A 21,365-nucleotide genomic window follows, 5' to 3' on the forward strand; every position below is an offset into this window, starting at 1 on the left:
CCACGGCTTGTACCGCCAAACGCGCGTGAACGCTAACGAGACAAAACACACAAAAGGTGCGCGCGAAAACAAAGCGCCAGGGAGAAAGAAGGAGTTCAGCTGGTTCAGTCAAGGGATACGAGGAGGAGTCAGGAGTCATGCGCAACCATTGTCTTCCGGAAAGGAGGAGGGAGATGAGGATGGTGGGAGGGAAGGGTATCCCCTTCTCAAGCAGCGGCCGATGCTAATCATGCCTCCGCAATGGCCGGCGCGTACAAATGAAGAAGTGAGGCGCGCTGAGGCGGTGTTGGCTGAGGAGACCGGAGGAAAGGGAACGCAATCATGGGACCAAAACAAAACGGACTTTGACGGCGGGGGAGACTGGCAGGCAAACGAGGAAGAAAGAAACTCAGAGACAAAGGAATCGCGAGAAAGAGAGACAGGGAGGGAGAGGGCTGCGGCACGCGGGGTGGTTCCTCTTCACAGCGGCGCAGGGAGCCCGATTGTCCATTTATCAGTCTCCGTTTCGCGGGCATGCCAGCGCGAAAGCGCGCGCGAGGCGCGCAGCGAGAGTGAAGAAGGGGTCGGGGCGGCACGTTTCGGCGTCCAGATGCCGTCCCGATACCAGAGGAAGCGGGGTGACTACGCACGGAAACAAAGGAGCCACGACCGCCCCGTCGAGTCGACCGCCGCACCACACGTCGTGCCTCGCTGACAGCCGCCGATAGCGGACAGACGCTGAGCCCCGGTCAAGCAGGGCCGCCGCCAGCCGTCGATCCGGGTCAGGCAGGCAGCGACACTCCCCGGTCTTCAGTCGCTTCCCACGGGGCCAAGGAAAGCGCACGCTGCTTCTTTGTATAGTGCGGTGCTCCTGGCCTGAAGCCGACGGAGCACCGGTTAGCCTCCCCCAGTGATTACGAGCCGTCCCTTGCACGCAGGCCGGTTTGCAGCATCTACCCGGGGCACGCCCGGTTCCACGACGTCAACCTGTTTCTGTCTCGGTTGCCCTGTTGGCACGGTCAGAGCCCAATTCGAGTGAATGAACCCGTTAAACCAAACCCATCGCCTACGCTTCTTCGACATTACACGAACTAGCTCGGTAGGAACGATGTTGGCGTAGACCTCTGGGTTCAGGTAGACGAGCTGGACAGGGAGCGCTCACCCAATGTTCGGAAGTGTTTCCCGGACGAATACCGCTGATGTCCAGCGTTGCATCACCGCTATTTGAGGGGAATAACGTACCGTATCCCCCTTACGCTATTTGAGGGGAATAACGTACCGTACGTGCATAGTACGCACGTAAAAAAATACCATACACAGCACACATCGACAAATGCCCGCGTTATTAGCTCATAACGAAGCGTGTATCATACATACATATTTATTAAACATACTACTCTGTCGGTCACAAAATTCATCACATCTCGTCATTATAAACGCTCTAAGGAAAAAAAAAATGGTATCTCTCGCACCTGCAGATATATAGTCCGCATCGGGCAAACTTTTAGACACCTATAGTCTGCGGACTAGAGTCCGGAAAATACGGTATTAGTTACAGGGTTAACGCAAGTAGCCCACCTTCAATGACTGCTCGTGGGAACGTCTCGCTCGAAAATCACACAGAAGCAACGAATTGGTTTCGTCAAATACAGATCTTCGGGGGATCTTTGCGATTTCCCTCAACGAAGCTAGCTAACTATACCGTAATCATCACAAAGCGTCGAGGGAAAGGCAATGGAAACAAGAACACCCATGATGGTGGTGACAACGCCCCTACGCATTGTTCAGGCGTTCCTACATTGGAAGATCGCGTTCGCGAGTCAAGTTGCACAGACATCTTTTGTCCCCAGCTCTAACAATACCTACACGACGAATAAGGTTATTATTATTATTAAAGTCATGTCTCGTTAATATACTATATGAGCCCCGTTAATATAGATAATCGGCGAGATGGACCCCCTTCTCGGAGAAAAACTGGAAAAGTCATGCATTTTGTCTCGTTATTACGGACGACTTACATAATGAACGATTTTTTTGGTGAACGGAGGTGTTTCTATTAACGAGAGTATTCACTGGCGGCCATAGCTGTGGGCGCGGCTGCTGAGCGCGCGCTGATGGCGAGCTTCCGCAGTTATTTTGCAAAGACCACAAAAGCTTGTCAGTCCTAGCAGGCTATAAATGTGAGCTTGTTCTAAGCATATGCTCTATACATCGCCATGCCATCCAGTAAATCACACATAATCTATAAGTACACTATCTTCGACCTACTTTTCGAGTGTTTTAAGTACGACACGCGGATGCGCCCGGGGACAAAAAGACCGCCCCATTGCATATCTCGCCTAAGCAAGGATACTCAAGTGTTTTCGTTTTCGACCAGACGTCCTATCTCGCTCCCTTAGAGAATCGACGTCATTAAGTACATGGCGGAGTACCTCGGCTAACGATGAGTGAACCGAGGATTTTGCAGAGACAACTAGGAATAATACGGGGTTGCCCACTACGTGAGGGGACCACTCGCGGGACGTCGTTTCCCCTTAGCCTATGACCGTCAATAAGGAGTTTCAGAATGAAAGGCTCCAACCCATTGGGTCCTCGAGGAGCTTGGTGTGTCGCCCTGCGCAGGCGCAGAAATTTTGCGCATGCTCAGTGCGACACACCAAGCTCCTTGAGGTTCCTAAGGTTTATTGATTCACTACCTGTGACTACGACTATCTGAACATAACGACATTCGAAAGTTGTAAAAAAAAAAAGGCACAGTAAAAAAAAATAATAGTAAAAGACCTTTCTCGTTCTTTCTCTTCCTGCCTTCTATTTTATAGTTAGTGCAATGCGCGTGCGAACTGCTATTCGCCTTCCCGCCCCCCCCCCCCCCCCCCCAACCTTACCCCCTCCACTTTCCCGCACCCAGTTTTCTTCTAAAAAAAAAAAAAAAATATTCATGACGTTTTTGAAACGTGGAGCCAAAACTAAATTATTATTTAACCTGATGGCCGGAAAAGTTAGCGGGCAAGGTACACCCGCCGGCAATATGAAGGTGAACAGCTTACCTGGTTTCTTGCCTGTTTTACGGCTCCCTAAGGCTATGTTAACTCTCAACGTCTCAAATGGTACGTGGCTCTGGGTCTAAACTTTGCGTTCTAGCCCTCTACTGGAACAGAGCTTGTTCCAAAACTTGTAGGAGCGTCAAAAACAAGAAGAGGCCTGTTCACCTTCATATTGCTCACGATTGTACGTATTGTTTATCATTAAAGCATATGATTCCTGTCAAGCAGCGTGTTCATGTTCACGAGGGTCTTTTATTTTTATTTTGTTCCGATAATTAAGATTGTTTAAAGGACGTCTGCTATTCCCCCTTTTCACTAAAAAAAAAGAAAGAAAGAGAGCAAGAGAGGGGGAGAAACCCAGTTGCCACCAGTCAACGAGTGAACAAAAAAATGGAAAGCTCGAAAACATTACTTTTCAGCCATTAGGCTGAAAAGCCTAATGGCTGTGGTCCGGGGCACACGCCCGAAAAACTGGTCGGTAATTTTCGCTGCCTCATGCAAATTGGGCCAGAAAGACAAAATTCCCCGGGTCACGATCAAAAAAAAAAAAAAAGCGACACATTAAAAAATAATAAAAACAAACAAAGAAAAAGAGCAACCCACTCTCTTCCTTGGTAAACAAAAGTGGTATTTTCGTTCTCTTCCTGGTCACGTCGGCCGATAAAGGGAACGCCGCATTCGAGCAAATCGTTTGCGGAAAGAATCCAAGAGGAGGAGGTAGGCTGCTGAGGAGCGCGCCCACGCATGCAGCCGCCGTGCATCCCGTCTCGTCCACCTGCGGCCTCTCTGCGCCCATGTAACGAGCCGCTGCACCAAAGCCCACGCACAAGGCGCAGCCCAAAGGAGCGCCGCAGCCGCACAGACCTCGCGCGTGCAGGACCGAGCCGATCTATAGTGGCATTGCGTATCTTCGGCGGTCCAACCGATCGACCAAAACGTGGAACCAGTTTCTGGCTGACACGGGCTCGCAGATGCGCATGGTTTCCGAACTGGAGCCCACCGCCACGGGACGGCATATAATCTTACCACTAATGCTAAAAGAAAAACCGCTATTCGAGGACGAGGAGGAAACTTTATTGGTCTTGCGGGATTCGATGCATTAAAGCAAGAGCGAACCGTTCGTGAAGTTGACAATTGTTTATCGTCCAAACGTAGCGAGTTCGATACACAACACAAAAAGAAATCAACTTATAGAGTAACGCTTCGAAGCCATACTGCTAACATAACCGCCGTTTTCTTTAGCCCCACGACGGCATTAAACTATCGAGGTATCGGCGGAGGCGCGTACTTTATTTTGTGATAAACAATTCAACGTTAGAACGGAATTTTTAAATTGTTCGTTAAAGAAAGCAAATGAAGTTAGAAATCACAAACAAAAAACGTACTGACAAATTTCCAGTACGACAGAAATGGTAAGTCAAAATAATAAAGCAGGCGAGCTCGTATAGATTCATGATAGATCACTAGAGACACGCGTCTTCATATTTAGAATCAATTTCCACAGTCTCGGGCGAGTGCCCATCCTGAGAGCTCGCTGCGATCAAAATACGATTGTCACAACAGTGCTTCTTGTGTTGGCGGCGGCCGCGCCACAGCCTGATATCTCCACAAGCTTCATGTTGTTTCGAAGGCACGACAGCAAATTACGACGAAGCCAAATGCCGCGGAAAGGGAGGGAAGGGGATGGACGCGTCATTTGAGCCAAGCGGAACATTTGGCTTCCGGGTTCATGCGCACGCCGAGCCGGCATTCGAAGGCGGCGTGGAAGGCAGCGCTATTGCGCAGCGGCGCGTTCACCAGCTCGGCGGCGGCGGCTCGTGGTTCCCGCGGTCCTCCTCGGCGACACCGCGACAGGGCGTAATATGCGAAGAAGAGCCCCGCCGGGCTGAGGTCTTCGGCCCCGGGAAGCCGGAACTGCCGGCTGGAACGTGCCACGACGACGGCCAAGTCGCGCTGGAACAGCGCCAGCGCGGGAGACACGGCCGCCACATCCGCCACCTGATCCAGCGAGGCGGTCGACGCCGACTCGTCGTCCCGGGACTGCTGACGGGCCAGACAGCGTCGGAGGGACTCTAGCCTCCCCTTGGAGATTTCGGACCACCAGCCGCGCGTGAGCAGCTCGCGGTTTCCGCGGTTCGAGACGCCCGCCGACAGAAGGACCAGGAGGCAGCGCAGCAGACGCACACCCAGATGCGGCGTCTGGAGGAACAGCAAGCTGCGGTCCAGGGGAGCGGTCGCGTTCAGGAAGAGCGGCGGCACGAAGACCGCGTTGTTCTGCAGGTCCACGCTGCAGTCCCGATCGAAGACCCCGCCGGTCCACGCATAGCGAGACAGCCGCAACAGCCGTATTCGCGCCAAGTGCGCGTTCGTGGACGCGAACCAGAGGAGGGGAGAGTCCAGTCCGGCACTCGGCAGGGCCCTCGCGTGCGCCTGGACCGCGGCTGAGTCGAACAGCAGCGGAGGCCCCACGACGTGCAGACGCGTCGACGACAGGATGTCGGAGAACCGGTACCGCGTGAGTGGATCCAGGAACGCCAGGGACGGGAGCTGCTCCAGAAGCTGGCGCCGCAGACCGTTCGCGAGGATCGCCAGGGCGCGCTCCGTGTGGCTCCCGCCGAACAGCAGTCGCACGGCGAAGAGGAACAGGAAGGGTAGTGTCTCGGCCACCTGGCGGATGCACAGTTGGGCCCTGGCCACAAAGCCTGCCCCAAATCGGTGCGGCAGAAGCACACGCGCGTGGACCGACTGCAGGCCGACCCCGTCCGGCAGAAAAGCCGCCGAGTGTACCACGACGCCCAGCCCGACGTAGTTGAGGAGCGTGCGAGGCAGCGCCTCCTCTGCGGCGTCCAGGAGGTCTTGCACGAAGCCCTCGGAGCGGAGGAGCACCTCGCTGGATTCGTGCACCGCGGACACGTTCTCGAAGAGCGTGGACAGCAGTTGCAGTAGCTGCGGGAAGCGCGTCAGGGAAGAGACTCTGTGCAATCGCACCTCGGACAGCGAGTCGCGCGAGAAGGCCAACCGGGCCAGGCGTTTGGCGAAGGCCACTGTCTCTGCTGCGAGCCGCGCGGGACGTTCCCGGAACGCCGTCATAGCTGCTTCGGCGGCGTCGCGTAACCAGTGAACGTCGTTCTGCAAGTCGGACGGCCTCAAGATGAGCCGTGGACGGTCGAGGGCTACGATGTGGCGATTATGGCGCGTCGGATGTTCCGTCACGGCCACAGATACGAAGACCTCGGCGTTCGTCATAGCCAAGGCTCTCGCGGCGGTTCGCCACGGAGAAGCCTTGATCGGTGTCACGTAGGGCCAGTCAGGAAGACCGCACAAGCCCAAGAGCTGTCCAAGAGGGGCCCATCCGGCAGCGTTGATGGCATTGGCGTTTATGCAGGCTCCGTGGAGGCGTTGCAGGGGCTCCAACTCCTCGACGCGTCTTGCGACCAGAAGATGGGCCACTCTCCTCTCCAAGTCACGCTCCCGGTCTTCCTGAACCGAACTCGAGGTTCCGCCATCGACGAGCGCCGACGCCGCGCGGGCCTTCCGCCATTTTCTACAGGCGAACTCGTAGAAGTCATCGCAGGGATCGCAGTCCCAAGACAGCGAGCTGCCCACGTATCTCCCGTCCGCGATGCAGCGCTCGTGAGAGCAGACGAAGTTATCGAGAGTCGTGATGGGCCCTCGGATCCAGGTGGCGGGGTCGGTGAAGTTCGCGGAGCGCCTAGTGTGAACGGGCCTCTGATCAATCGCGAGGACTCTGACGGCAGTGCTTTTGCTATTGAGCGCACTCACGAGGAGCACCAGGCCGAACACCGTCGTGGACAGCGCCATCATGCCAAGCATCAGCTCCATGGAGTGACTTCCTTCCGCCATGGAGACGGCGGGTTCCATTGGCGACAACCCGGTGAGCAGCTGGGAGCGTCTCTCCACTCCGCGAGAAGAAATATTTGTCCCAGCGGGTGCGGGCTTCAGCTCGACCTCCTTCTTCGGTCTTTTCGCTTTGGCCGCTCTCTTGGGTAGCCCCGTCGCAGCGGGAACAGCAGAGCTTTTCCGCAAAACAACACGAGGCACAATAGTCACCTCCGTCGGGGGAACGATAACTGCATCCCCTTCCTCGGCATCGACCAAGACAGAATCGGAACGGCTCCGCGACGGAGGCAGCAAAGGCATCTTGATGGCCACGAAGTTCGGATCGGACGCAGACTTTGTAACGGAAGACTTAGCCGTGACATAGGTATCGGAAACGGGCAAATCCACCGCCGTCCCAAGATTCGAAGGTGGCGCCGGGCGCTCCCTGCAGCTCGAGAAAGGTGGTATCCGTGTTAACGCCCGCAGAAAACGCTCATCATCCTTGTCAGACAGCCTGGATGCGAAGGCGCGAGTCGTGCGAACTGCCAGTAGCCTCGGACGTTCAGCTCCAACAACATCGACGGGCTCCCAGGAGTCCTCTTGAAGGAGCAAGTGGTCGTCGAGTGGCTCTTGTTCGCCGCAGAGGTCGTTAATGGAGGCGTATAGGTAAACACTTGGGCTGGCGCCTCGGAAAAGAGGCGCGGGCTCCGTGCGTTGCTCGCGTCGCGCTGCCTCCAACGGGCCTCGTTCAATAGCCAGACCGCCTTCGTCAGGGTTGGTGGTGCGCCTGCCGTGCCTCGAGGCATGCTCCTTTCCCCTCTTTGGAGACTTTGACCTTGATGAGGCCACGGGAATGTTGTCACCGAAGCTATTCAACCGATTAATAACGCCGGATCTGGATTGTTCTCGTGTTAAGACAGAATGCCCTACCGTCCCGCGCTCTGTCCCCTGTTGTGTGAAGGGCTTCCTCTCGCTCACTGAATGCCGATTCTCCTCGGTCTTCGCTGCGCTACCACTTGCCGTAAAAAAATTATCATCACCAGGCGAAGAAAGTTTTCTCGTTGGCTCCCCCAAATATGTCCTCAGCTCCTTTTCAGTTAAAAAGGGATACTCTAAGTCGGGGGACAACATTTCTGTCGCCGCGGAGGAACCTTCGCGAAGACGATCAAGCATCGCGCTGTACAGCTTGACCTTGATCAGTTCGGGAGTAAAGTTTGCTCTTGACTTCTCAACCAGCGACCCTTTCATGTCACTAGCAGTGAAAAATGGATCATCGCTACCGGATATCGGAGTCTTCCTCGCATCTACAGACCCTGACGCATTGCTTAAACTGCTAATGCCTTCCACGTGAAAAGCCCGCTTCGAGACTGCGTGAGCAGGATCAGCCTTCCCAACACGGAGATCGAACTTTCGGTGGTCCGATCTTGCTGCCGAACCTTTCCAGTCGTCTTTCATAACAATTCCATCTTCGGAGTCGATGAGGCGGTGTGACTCGGAGGCATGTACCATCGCTCTCGTGTCGACATTCAACAGGCTCTCCAATTCGTTGCAAGCAGTGACGATTATACGAAGATCACTCGTACTCGAATTGTGAAGCTCGTGAGATTCTACGGGAGTATTAACGTCCATTGGCTTGACAGTACCGGCGTCTTCCGTTGTCTCCCTTGAAAGCTGGAATTCTTGGATGACGCTAAGTTGGCGCGGTAGCACTGATGCAGTTTCGCAACTAAAGAAACGATCATACCCGGACGCTGACGAGTTCCTGCAAGCTCTTCCGATGGTCGACAGCACGCTAGCATTCTGCTGCGCCGATGAGTCATTCATGCTGAAAAAAGGAAGCTCGGATTCAGCTTCTTTCCGTTCCCCCGCGTCCGAAGACAACTTTTCCACGGCGCTGAAAAACTCGTCCCGGTTACTGGATGATGCATGTGTCCCTGTCCTTTGGTGACAACAATCAGGAGCAGACGGCTCGGCAGAAAGTGCAGAAGTTTTTAGAACCGCCGCGCTTTCAATAAGCCTGGAATCATCCAAAAATGAAGACTCGCGTTGCTTTTCGAAATACTGACCTTTCTCAAAAGCCGGGCTCGCGTTGTGTCTCACGGTCAGCGGCTCGGCTGCCTTACTGAACCCATCTTTAGATGCACTGAAGAAACAGTCCGATTCCAAGGCATTCTGTGTGCGCTTTCCATGCAAGTCCAAAGGACCTGGAGATGGGTTCTTTCGGAGACCGGTGTTACCTCCTACATGCAACGACGATTGTTGTTCGAGGGGCGCCGTTTCCGAAAAACGATCCGTGCCCTCGGTGGCACTAAAAAATGCCCGTTTTTTGCTGCTGGCGTCGCTGACGAACGATTCCCTCGACGCCCGCCGTTCCTGCCCAATCAGTGGTGCAGGCGCTACGCGGGCAGCCTTCCAAACAGGCGTCGTGGGGCAGGTACCGGATTCGGGAGACCACAGCCGTTCGCTCAAGCTCAAGTCACTCGAGGATTCCTCGGAAAATGCTCCGACCCTGGCCGTGGAGGTGACTATCGACGCCGGCAGCATGAGTCCCGGCGAAACGCTCGCGGGGTGACAGTCGGCGCCGCTCCCTCGTTCTGCTGCCCTGTCCGAAGTATGGAACGCTTCGCGCAGGAACGCGGTACTGGCACAGTTCGACTGGTGTACCGACGATAGAACTCGATCTCGGCCGCCTGGGGACTCGGTGAGCTTCGTCCGTGCTTTAGGAAAGGGTGGCTCCTCGGTTTGAATCCACCTCGGGTCCATCTCAAACGCAGTAGGGGTAAACACCCCGCCTCGACTCCCGAAGTCACGGTGCGTCACCGAAAGCTTTGTTCTAAAGCGGGCCTGAGGCCTTTTCTCTCTCTTAGAATCGGGATCGTATTTCGGCTTGGAGCTGGACTTCCGCTTCCATTCCCGCTCCCGTGGCAGCATGGCTGTGGGCTTGGAAGCAGGCGTCGATGACGACCGCGTGCTTCTGCTGCCACTCTTCCGCTTGACTGGATTGTCTATAGTCGCTCGATGCTCCTCTACAGGATGTGGCCTGCTGATGTCCCTTCCCTTCAGCTTCGTTGAGTCATCCGAGGCTGGTCTACCTTTCTTCCTGGGATTCTGCCTGCTACCGCTCTTCCTTTTCATTCTCGCACCACCCATTGGTGAAGCCGTGTCAGTCAAGTTATCTTCTGTCTTGTGCCTTGAGAAGCTGCGACGTTTGTTATGCCCGCCGGGGGGAGTGCCGGGTTGACGCCCACCGATGACCCTGCTCCGACGGGATGCGTTTGCAGCTTCCTCTGGAATGTCGCGAGAGCGTCGAAAACGCCGAGACTGTTCGACCGACAAAACGTGGCTGCTTCGCCACGGTGCCTCGAACTCGACTATTCGTAAGTTGGACACCGGTTCGGGCTGATTGAGATCCGCGGGTGATTGCTTGGAGAGTGCAGACCGGAGGCTACGTAGAAGCGCTTCATCTCGAGATGTCCCTTTGGAGTTTCCCAGCTTCGGACGTCGAGGAGACCTTGGAGATTTCGACATGATGCCAAGAGACGCCCGACTTGAGCCTCTGGTTTCGGTAGAAGGTTGGCAGAACAGACGGTCAACGAATGCGCTTCTTCTTTCTCAAGCTAATCGCGTTACTCGTGCCAACGGTCTGTTCTCACATGCCAGGAGTGCACTCTAGATCGCGGCACGTGATAAACGTCTGACGTCATCACCGTGAGATTGAGCGAAGAAACAGATTGGACACGAACGCTGCGTCAGTGTTCGGCTGGGCCTCGCGTCCAATCAACGACTCGAAGGACGCTCGGCATCAGGTTCTAGTCCAATTGATGAGTTGGTGGAGGACGGGGATCGGTAGCCGAGTGGGCCAGCGCATACCAGCTCGGAGCACGTGGAGCGAAAGCTCGAGCTGCAGGGATCCTGGGTGTTAGGTCCCAGGACTTTCGGGGAAACTGTGTTCTGTATATATATTCTTGTATGTTTTTTTTTTTTTTTGTGACGGGCTCAAAGAAAACAGGGGGGCCCGCAATGGTTTACGAGTCCCGGACGCGACGGCAATTAACGAATTCCGAAGTAACCCGAATCTCGGGCACCAGGGTTGGAAATGTGGGGAGTCGGCGAGAAGAACCGCCGGGTCGGAACGACACGGCGGGGGGTGCGGAGCGACCCGGCGAGGTGACAAGCGATACTGACCAGACGCCCGGGAAAGTGGGGACGATCCCTGGAATTTTGGGGGCGCGCGGGAAAGAGGAAGGCAGTTTACGCTGAGCATCGGAGGGGGCAAGACGCCACCAGGACTCCGAGAGGTCTCGCGTAGCTCCTAAGATCTGTAACCCAGTCCGTAACTATATATGTAAATAAAATATATATATATATATTCGTAACCTTCACCTGGGTGTCCCTCTGCCACTTCATCTCCGTTGGCCAAGGCGGAATTGGGGGTTGCCATCATCACATCGGCGGCAACCCGACAAAGAACATCAGCCTCTCTCAACGACACCAGCAAGAGAGAGAAGAGCAGAGGAGATTAACTGGCGCAGTCGGCAAGGATTCCGCCACCGCCTTTCGGATGAGAAAGCTGCCTTCATCACAAGGGACACCAAGAGCTTTGCAGGTGAAGATGACGAATGACTGGGACTCGTCGCCGTTAGAGTGACGAAGTGAAGCTGCGACCCTAGAAGGACGTCGAGTGTCTGGCTGTCGCCGAAGGTGTGACAGTGGGCCGCAGGAGCTCCTTGGGAACAGACACCTCAACGTCCGACCGTCTCCGTGAGTGCGGCTTGGGGTCAAGAACACCAGACGACGTGGAGTGCCCGGCAGTCACCGGAGGTGTGATTTGGAGCCGCAGAAGCTCGCCGGACACAAGACGTCAGGCCGTCGCCAGGGTTGCGAAGAAGGCCAACGAGATCGTCGGAAAGTGCTGAGTGTCCGTCTGTCGCCGGTGGTGCGACAGGGAGCTGGAAGAGCTTGACGGATACGGAAACAAGCATCCAATCGTCGTGGAATTCCGACGCAAGGTCGACGAGACCATCGAAGAGCGTCAACTGTCCGGCTGTCGCCGCAGGTGCGACGAGGAGCCGTGGGAGCTCGCCGGAAAAGAGACGTTCTACTGCCGCCGCAGGTGTGACGGAAAAGCAGCTGGTTATTGCTGCAGACGCTGCTCCTCAAGACATCTGATCTGCACAGTGCCAAAAGTCGGCAGCGGCCAAGCCTGGTGCAGCTATCCGGGACAAACAGCGGCCCGTGATCGTGGCGAACACGACAACCAGGTGGGAGGTCCCTTTGTTGTTCTCCTCTGGGCGTCATGTTGGGTACGCGAGCAAACACCAAGAAAGGCCAGTCGTCTGAAAGCAGTAGTGAATTGGGGGCAGAAGGGGAGTCCGATATGGACAGTAACGCTTTGCAGCTCCGAAAGGAACTAATGGAGATGGAGATAGAAAAGCTAAAACTAGAGCTGGAAGTGGCTAGACTTGCCAGGGCGCAGGACACCACGTCGGGAGCCAGCGCTGCCCGAACGGAGGGGGACGAGGTACTTAGGTACTCGCGGATTGTAAGGGGCGTATTGTCCAACATGCCAGAGTCCGAACCGTTGGTGCCCTCGTGGTTTTTCGGGGTGGAAAGTATGTTCAACAGCCTTCACGTGCCCGAAAGCATCAGGGGCGCAATGATCCTCCCCTTCCTCACGGAGAGAATGAGATCGGTCGCAAACCGAATCGCTGCTGACGCGATGCCGTCGTACGACGACTTAAAAGGAGCGGTGCTTGAGGAGCTTCAGCTTGCTCCAGCGGAGTATCGGGAGCTGTTTTACAAAACTAGAAAGGACGAAAAGGAGCCCTGGGGACAGTTTGCATCTCGTCTGGGCGATTTTCTTGGTTATTATTTGAAAAGTAGCGAGGTGACATCTATGGAGATGCTGAGGCAGCTGCTGATAGCTGATCAGCTAAAGCGCACGATGCACCGAGACCCGAGAGCATATGTCGACCTGAGCGAAAAAGGAAAATGGTTACCGCACGCAGAAGTGGCCAAACTTGCGGTAAACTATGAACGAACGCAGAAGGAATCGAGGGCTAAACAGGGGCCACCTTTCCCAAATCGCGAGGGGAATAAACCGAGTCTGAAAGATAAAGGCGTGGCTTCTGGTACAGAGAAAAGAAGCTGCTTCGGATGTGGGAAGTTGGGGCACATTTGGGCCAACTGCCCGAAGCCTAAGGATAAGGTCTCTAAAGGCGGTACCGTTGCTGGTGTAGGGCGCGATCGCAAGGAACAGCTACGGAGGGTGATGGCAAACGATAGGGACATCGCGACAAACACTTCTATTGGGTCACGAGTCCAATTGGTCCCGTTGGTATCCGAGCATAACAAATTCCAGGGGAGGTTGGATTCGGGGGCGGATATCACGGTGATCAGGCGGAGTGTGATCCAAAGTGGGAGCCTTGAAACTTCGGGACCGATTGTTCTCCGCGGAGCCTTCCGTCAGTCAATAACAGCTGACTTGATGCACGTGCCGCTGCGGGCCGACTGTGACGAGTAGGACACCGGACCACAGGTTATAACCCTGTGCGCGGTAACAGAGGAGCTGGCTGAGGGAATTGACGCGCTCATAACACCCGACGTGTACGATGAACTCCTCAGGGCGAAAGCCGAGTTTGAAGCTGAAGCCGGTGATCTGGGCCCCGACCTGCCCGAGGGGCTCGGGGGTGAGCCAGTAGACTTTGAGGATAACGAAATTCAGGCCGAGGTGCAGTTCGTCGCGAGTCCGGCTGATGAAGGAGAGGGTACAAGCGTAACAGAATTCCGCAGAGAGCAGCTCAACGACGAATCACTCAGGGATGCCTGGAAGGAGGCTGAAAACGGGACACACGGCATGGTTGTGCGCGAGGGGCTCCTGTATCACAAAGATGACGTTGATGGCCGACATTGTGAGCAGGTTGTGTTGCCGGCGTCCAGGCGCGAAAAGGTGCTCGAGCTGGCGCATGACTCCCCGTGGGGAGGGCACTTTTCGCAGAAGAAGACCAAGAAGAGAATAAAGGGCGCGTTCTTTTGGCCAACGATGGCTCAAGATGTCAGGAAACACTGCCAGTCGTGCCATGCGTGCCAGGTACAGTCGAGGGCAAACGTACTGGATAGAGTGCCGATCACACCGCTCTCGCGGCCTGAGCTACCATTTCAAACAATCTTCATAGATTGTATCGGGCCGCTTGACCCTCCTTCGGCAAGGGGTCACCGGTACGCGCTTTGCATAGTCGACCTGTGTACGAGGTGGGCCGAGGTAGTCTGTCTGAGATCATTGACGGCGCAAGCAACATGTGACGCATTGGTGAGTGTGTTCGCCAGATTCGGAACGCCACAACTAATCTGCTCGGATCAGGGCACAAACTTTGTGGCAAAACTGACGCGACTGCTAACAGAGCGGCTGGGGGTAGAGATGCGGTTCTCGACTCCAGATCACCCCCAGAGCAACGGTCTAGTTGAGAGGTGGAATGGGACTTTCAAGGCTATGCTGCGTCATGTAATTCAGAATCACAGAGGGCAATGGGACAAGTACGTTCCATGTCTATTGTGGGCGTATCATGAGGTACCCAATGAAACGACAGGCGTGTCACCGTTCGAAATGATGTTCGGCAGAAGTCCAAGTGGTCCACTCACCCTACTGAGTAAGCACTGGACCGGAGAATGGGCAGCTCCCGTGGGACTTAACTCGTCCACTGAGTCGTACCTCCTGCAGCTTAGAAAAAGGATGAAAGAATCCGCTGATCTGGCGCAGGATAATACCGTGGTAAACCAGCAGGCTTACGCGGCACGGTACAACTTGAGAGCCAGGGACAAGTCCTTTGCAGTAGGAGACCTAGCGCTGATCCTAGAGAAGGACTCTAGCGGTAAGTTAAAAGGAAAGTGGATCGGTCCGGTAAAGATCGAACAGCGGGTCAGAGAGCACAGTTATGTTGTGAAGCTGCCGGATGGAAGGGAGCGGCTTGTACACGCGAACAAACTAAGGCGGTACTACGTTAGGATGAATGCAGTGGGCGTTGTCTTTGACGCTGACGATGCGTTCGGCGCACTGGCGTACGTCCCTGCGCGAGAGTCCGGCGGGGCCAATGATGAGCCTCAAATTAATCGTGCGGCACGCCTGACTGAGAAGCAACACAAAGACCTAACCAGCTGGCGGGCTGAATTTAGTGGCGTGTTTTCTGATAAGCCAGGACAGTGTAAGGTGGGTTCGCACAAGATCGGGATCGTTGCGGGGACAGAGCCCAGGCGGACGTATCCGTACAAGATTCCGATGAAGCTCAGATACGGTAAGAATGTGCGTTGATTACCGAAGCCTGAACTCAATGACCGAACCTGATGCATTTCCCATGCGAGCGCCGACGGAACTGCTGTGGCAGGCAGCCAAGGCGAACTTCATTTCGGTCCTGGATATGACTCGGGGATACTGGCAGATCCCTGTAGAGCCCGAATCCCAGGCATGCACTGCCTTTGCGACATCTCGGGGTCTGTATGCCTGGCGAGTGATGCCCTTTGGGCTGCGTAACTCCTCTGCCACTTTCCAGCGAGTGATGAATCAGCTGCTTGCGGCCCACTCCGCGTACGTATGTGCGTATGTTGACGATGTGGCAGTCTTCTCTGAGACCTGGGAGGAGCATATGACTCATCTAGCTGGAGTACTGAGAACTATCGGAGAGGCAGGGCTCACCGTCCACCTAGAAAAATGTCAGTTCGGCAAAGATCAGGTAAAGTACCTGGGTCATGTAATTGGAGGTGGATCCCATTCTCCGGACCCCGAACGCACTCGTGCCATGCGGGACCTAGAGCGACCGACTACAAAGAAAGAGTTGAGAAGTGTTCTGGGCCTTTTCAACTACTATCGTGACTATGTACCGCATTTTGCGGAACTGGTGCTCCCACTGACAAAACTAACAGGTAAGAGGGTGGCAAACCAGATTCCGTGGTCCGCAGATGCGGAAGCAGCCTTTAACGCCGCCAAGGGGAAGTTGGCCGAGGCACCCAAACTGGCCGCGCCAGACCTGATGAGAGAGTAACTTTGTCTTGACGACGGACGCGTCCGAGTTTGCGGTTGGCGCCTGTCTCTCGCAGGAGAATGGGGAGGGGAGGGAACAACCCATAGCTTTCCTGAGCAAAAAACTAACCCCGACGGAGACTCGCTGGGCAACAATCGAACGAGAGGCGTTCGCGATCGTGTGGGCGCTATCGAAACTGGAAACCTGGCTTTTCGGGGCTAAAATTAAGGTGGTCACGGATCACAATCCACTGAAGTACCTCACCCTCACATCCCCGAGCAGCGCGCGTCTCACGCGATGGTCCCTTGCGCTCCAGCGCTACGGGATAACTATATCGCATATTAAGGGGTCAATGAACCAGTGTGCGGACGCGTTGTCTAGGCTTAGAGTTGCGACCTAGAGACGGCGGGCCTTGAGGTGTGGCTCCGGGCTGACATGACGTTCGGTGGAGTGATCTCTGGGGCCTCCCATATGAGTTGTGCTAACCGTATAATATTATGTGCTAGTGCTAATGCATGTTTTTTTTTTTTTGTGTGTGTGTTTGTGTTTCCGTGTTTGCTTTTACTACGAATGTACCGGAAGGGTAGAGCTTCATTTTGTAATACGGGAAGGTTAGAGCTAATCGCCGTTCCAGGCTGCACGGTGAACACTTCGCGTCTAGGTCCTGAGACTTTGTGTTTTTGTTTTGGTGTGTTGCTCGTTCTTGCAGCCCGAGCAACACAGTTGGGGGGGAGATGTTAGGTCCCAGGACTTTCGGGGAAACTGTGTTCTGTATATATATTCTTGTATGGTTTTTCTTTTGTGACGGGCTCAAAGGAAAACAGGGGGCCCGCAATGGTTTACGAGTCCCGGACGCGACGGCAATTAACGAATTCCGAAGTAACCCGAATCTCGAGCACCGGGGTTGGAAATGTGGGGAGTCGGCGAGAAGAACCGCCGGGTCGGAACGACACGGCGGGGGGTGCGGAGCGACCCGGCGAGGTGACAAGCGATACTGACCAGACGCCCGGGAAAGTGGGGACGATCCCTGGAATTTTGGGGGCGCGCGGGAAAGAGGAAGGCAGTTTACGCTGAGCATCGGAGGAGGCAAGACGCCACCAGGACTCCGAGAGGTCTCGCGTAGCTCCTAAGATCTGTAACCCAGTCCGTAACTATATATGTAAATAAATTATATATATATATATTCGTAACCTTCACCTGGGTGTCCCTCTGCCACTTCATCTCCGTAGGCCAAGGCGGAATTGGGGGTTGCCATCATCACATCGGCGGCAACCCGACAAAGAACATCAGCCTCTCTCAACGACACCAGCAAGAGAGAGAGAAGAGCAGAGGAAATTAACTCTGGGCTCAATATCCCCTTGCCCGTTTCGATCTGGATGAGCATCGTACCGGCGTGCGGTCGTGTATCAGTACTGCGTGGTGCACGTTAAAGACCCCAGGCTAGCGGTTGTCCTTCACTGGCTAAACTGCTCATCTACAGCGAGTGACTCTTTGCAACTTTGAAATGGCTGACCAACTACACGCCGTATAAATATCCACACAACCCCAGTTATACGCCAACGACAGTTGACTCAATCGCGATCGGCCAGAGTTCCACGGCGGCGCCAACTGTCATTGAGCCGAAAGCGATCATCGAGTTCAACTGAGCTGGATACCTCGGTTATACTTTATTTCAGCTTATGATGTACCGCAGGAAAGGCTCCAAGCGCAAGCTCCTTGCTCTAGGGCACATCTCGACGGCACAAGCTTCCGTGCATATACTGAGGGCAGCTGCCAACGCTATGAGCTCGCGTTTCTAGCATTCGCTGCAGTACAACATAAAGTGAAACGGAGTATTAGCGATTTTCATCACGTGTTTTTGAACAGACTTTCACGGCTGCGTCTTTTGACCGCCTGGCGCTGTGAATACCTAATTTGCTCGAGAAGGCGGGAGAGCGAGACTGCCGTCACGGCTTTCTGTTACTGTCGCTCGCTAGATGCCGCCGATTTCGCTGGAATCGCCCATAAATGATGGGGTTTCGCCCCAATAGAGCTAAAGATGGCGGCGTCCACCGCATCGTGGCCCAGCGCCAGCGAAGCACTTATACTTTACTGCGAAAGATTTGGCGGAAAATATCAAGAAAGTATCGTGGCAGCAAATATTGTCAGAAGAGGTATGATTCGGGGCCAGAGATGCCGCTGGAACGATCATGGCACGTCGCGGAAGCCACTAACGCTGGCGGAAGCCAAAGCTCGGCGAGGGCAGCCATTGTAGTGTCGGTGCCGATAGGACTTTAGTTGTGTCTCTGTTGCTGGGATTCGGGTGAAATATTTTAATTGCCATCTCTTTACTAAAAAAAAATGCGTCTGCGTTTTATTTTGCGTAAATGAAAAGTGTAAATATAATTAATTTGCATCGCTATTAAAAAAAAAAAAGGTGACATTAGTTTTGGTTTCGTTTCGGTTTCAGCTGTGTCCCTTGACGCGCATCTCAACTGGGGTTATTAGGCATTAGAACCACTAAATGAGCTGCGCTTAGAGTATCGGCACTCCGTTCCCCGACATTATTGTGGGCGCCGCCATTTTAGCTCGTATACGCAGAGCAGACGCAACTGCCGATCGTCATGAATCAGAAGTGCGACTTCCTCAGCATTAAAACGGAGGTTCGGGCGAGTTGGTTGTTCATGACTGACCAGGAAACAGCGCACCCTCAAAACAAACACTCTAAGCTTTCATGCACACAAAAGAAAGAGCCACTTACACAGCGCTGACTGACAACTCTACGTTATATTTACAATTTTTCGTTTTCTTCTTTCTTTGGGACTAGGGTTTCTACGGCAAAAAATTGCCCTTTTCTTCTTCCTTCTTTTTTCTGTGTTTTTGTAATAGGAAGCTAAACCATAAAATTATTGTATGGCTAAGTACTCTAATTCTTTGTTGGATAACATTATGGAAGGAGTGCTGACACATCTCTCCTTTTGCCTGGCTATGTTCTCTGCTTCCATGATTTCTCTTGTCAGCTTGTCGTAGTTCCTGCCTAACATTGTGCATTTTTCCAGCTGCGCTGTGCAGCCACAGTCTCGGCAGTGTATTCCCAGGTGTCCAGAGTTTTTGTTTGTGATAGTGCAGTTGTGCTCACGAAGGCGATCGTTGACGCACCGTCCGGTCTGTCCTATGTATTCTCGTCCACAGGATAGAGGGAAGGAGTAGACCAGCTTTTCGGTACACTGTACGAAGTTGTTTTTATGTTTCTTCGTGCACTTGACTGTGGTTCTTGTGGGTGTGTTTACTCTCTTGCACAGGCTATGGAGTTTGTTAGTGGCTGAGAAGACGACGTCCAGGTTAACTCTATTAGCTATTTTCTTTAGACCGTGGGAAAAGTTGTGAATATATGGCACAATGATCGGTTTTTTGGCCCTGTCTTTTTCTTTTTGTTTTATGTGGTCCCCTTGCTTGATGTCTTTGATGAGTCTTTCGGCCACTGATGTTAGTAATGAGGTTGGATATCCTGCGCATTTTAATCGAGAGACTTGCCCTTTGAAGCTTGCTTGCATGGAATGGCAGCATGATTTTGTAAGTGCGTTGTTGAGACTTAACCGCATAATGCTTCGCTTAACAAGTTTCGAGTGCGCCGAGTTGAAAGGTAGAAGCGGCTTTTTCGCCCTGGGCTCATAGGACCAGCACACATGATAAGGTAAAATAAAAAGTCGCAGATCCAGGAATCTTAACGAGTGGTCAACTGGAAGTTCGTGCGTAATGTTTAGAGGGTTCATGCAGCCTTTAAAGCTGTCTAGAACTTCGGCAACCTTGGTTGTAAAGTCGTGATCATCGGTTTCTAGTACGATTAAATAATCGTCAAGATACCGGAAGACTTTCATAACTTTGGAAGTATCCAAGGTGTGCTGTTTCTTTCTTTGGTGTGTTGATGCGGAGATGCCATAGAGTGAGCCTCCACAGATGTTCAGTCATGTTTTCTGTTAGGGAGACGTAATCGCGCCATATTCTTCTTCCGACGGGATGGTTCCTGTTCTCACGCAGTTGTAAGAACAGGCAGTTTCGGTAGTGCCGTCTCTGTCGATGCCATTCGGCTTGAAGGATTTTGCAGATCCTTTTGCCATGGCCTACGGATGGTACGAAACCTCCAAATAGGGCCTTGACCTCAGGAGGCAACATTTGTACTCGTATACAGTACCCAAAGGTTCTCGCTTGACAGACGCAGATGGCAATTAAGGTTACCAAAATGTCCAGGTTCAAAGGGTGAAGCTTAAAAGGGCCCGAAGAACTAGAGATGAAACCTGTTAAAACGGAGGTTCGGGCGAGTTGGTTATTCATGACTGACAAGGAAACAGCGCACCCTCAAAACAAGCACTCTAAGCTTTCATGCACACAAAAGAAAGAGCCACTTACACAGCGCTGACTGACAACTCTACCAAGACAGACAGTTAGAGCACATCTTGGATACTTCCCAAGTTATGAAAGTCTTCCGGTATGTTGACGATTATTTAATCGTACTAGAAACCGATGATCACGACTTTACAACCAAGGTTGCCGAAGTTCTAGACAGCTTTAAAGGCTGCATGAACCCTCTAAACATTACGCACGAACTTCCAGTTGACCACTCGTTAAGATTCCTGGATCTGCGACTTTTTATTTTACCTTATCATGTGTGCTGGTCCTATGAGCCCAGGGCGAAAAAGCCGCTTCTACCTTTCAACTCGGCGCACTCGAAACTTGTTAAGCGAAGCATTATGCGGTAAAGTCTCAACAATGCACTTACAGAATCATGCTGCCATTCCATGCAAGCAAGCTTCAACGGGCAAGTCTCTCGATTAAAATGCGCAGGATATCCAACCTCATTACTAACATCAGTGGCCGAAAGACTCATCAAAGACATCAAGCAAGGGGACCACATAAAACAAAAAGAAAAAGACAGGGCCAAAAAACCGATCATTGTGCCATATATTCACAACTTTTCCCACGGTCTAAAGAAAATAGCTAATAGAGTTAACCTGGACGTCGTCTTCTCAGCCCCTAACAAACTTCATAGCCTGTGCAAGAGAGTAAACACACCCACACCCAGACAACACCCGACATCCTCAGGACGTCCTCGAAAGGTACAAACGTCCTCACGGTTTTCAAGATGTCCTCAGGACATCCTGAGAACGTCAGTCGCTGGATCATCCTAGAAACGTCCTTCCGAGGACTTATTGAGGACAAAGGATACAAAGTTAGAGGTAATATATACGTCTTCAATTTGATTGCGTTTTTTTTTTAAATAAATGAATGAAATAGCGGCAGTATACACAGTTCACGTTCACTGCTCAAGTAAATTTTTCATTTAAAGTATTACATGTAGTTGCGTAAGTTTAGGACATCTTTTATTTATAGTTTTGATCAAAACATTTTTTTAATAAAGCCAGGACGCACCACAATTATTATTAGTTTTGTATTTGCGCAGTATTTCAAAATTCAGTTCCATTGGCAACATTCAATCTAGGTGGCGCGAGCTACC

Source organism: Ixodes scapularis, unplaced genomic scaffold, assembly GCF_016920785.2.
Source record: "Ixodes scapularis isolate PalLabHiFi unplaced genomic scaffold, ASM1692078v2 PGA_scaffold2__306_contigs__length_199485367, whole genome shotgun sequence".
NCBI lineage: Eukaryota > Metazoa > Arthropoda > Arachnida > Ixodida > Ixodidae > Ixodes > Ixodes scapularis.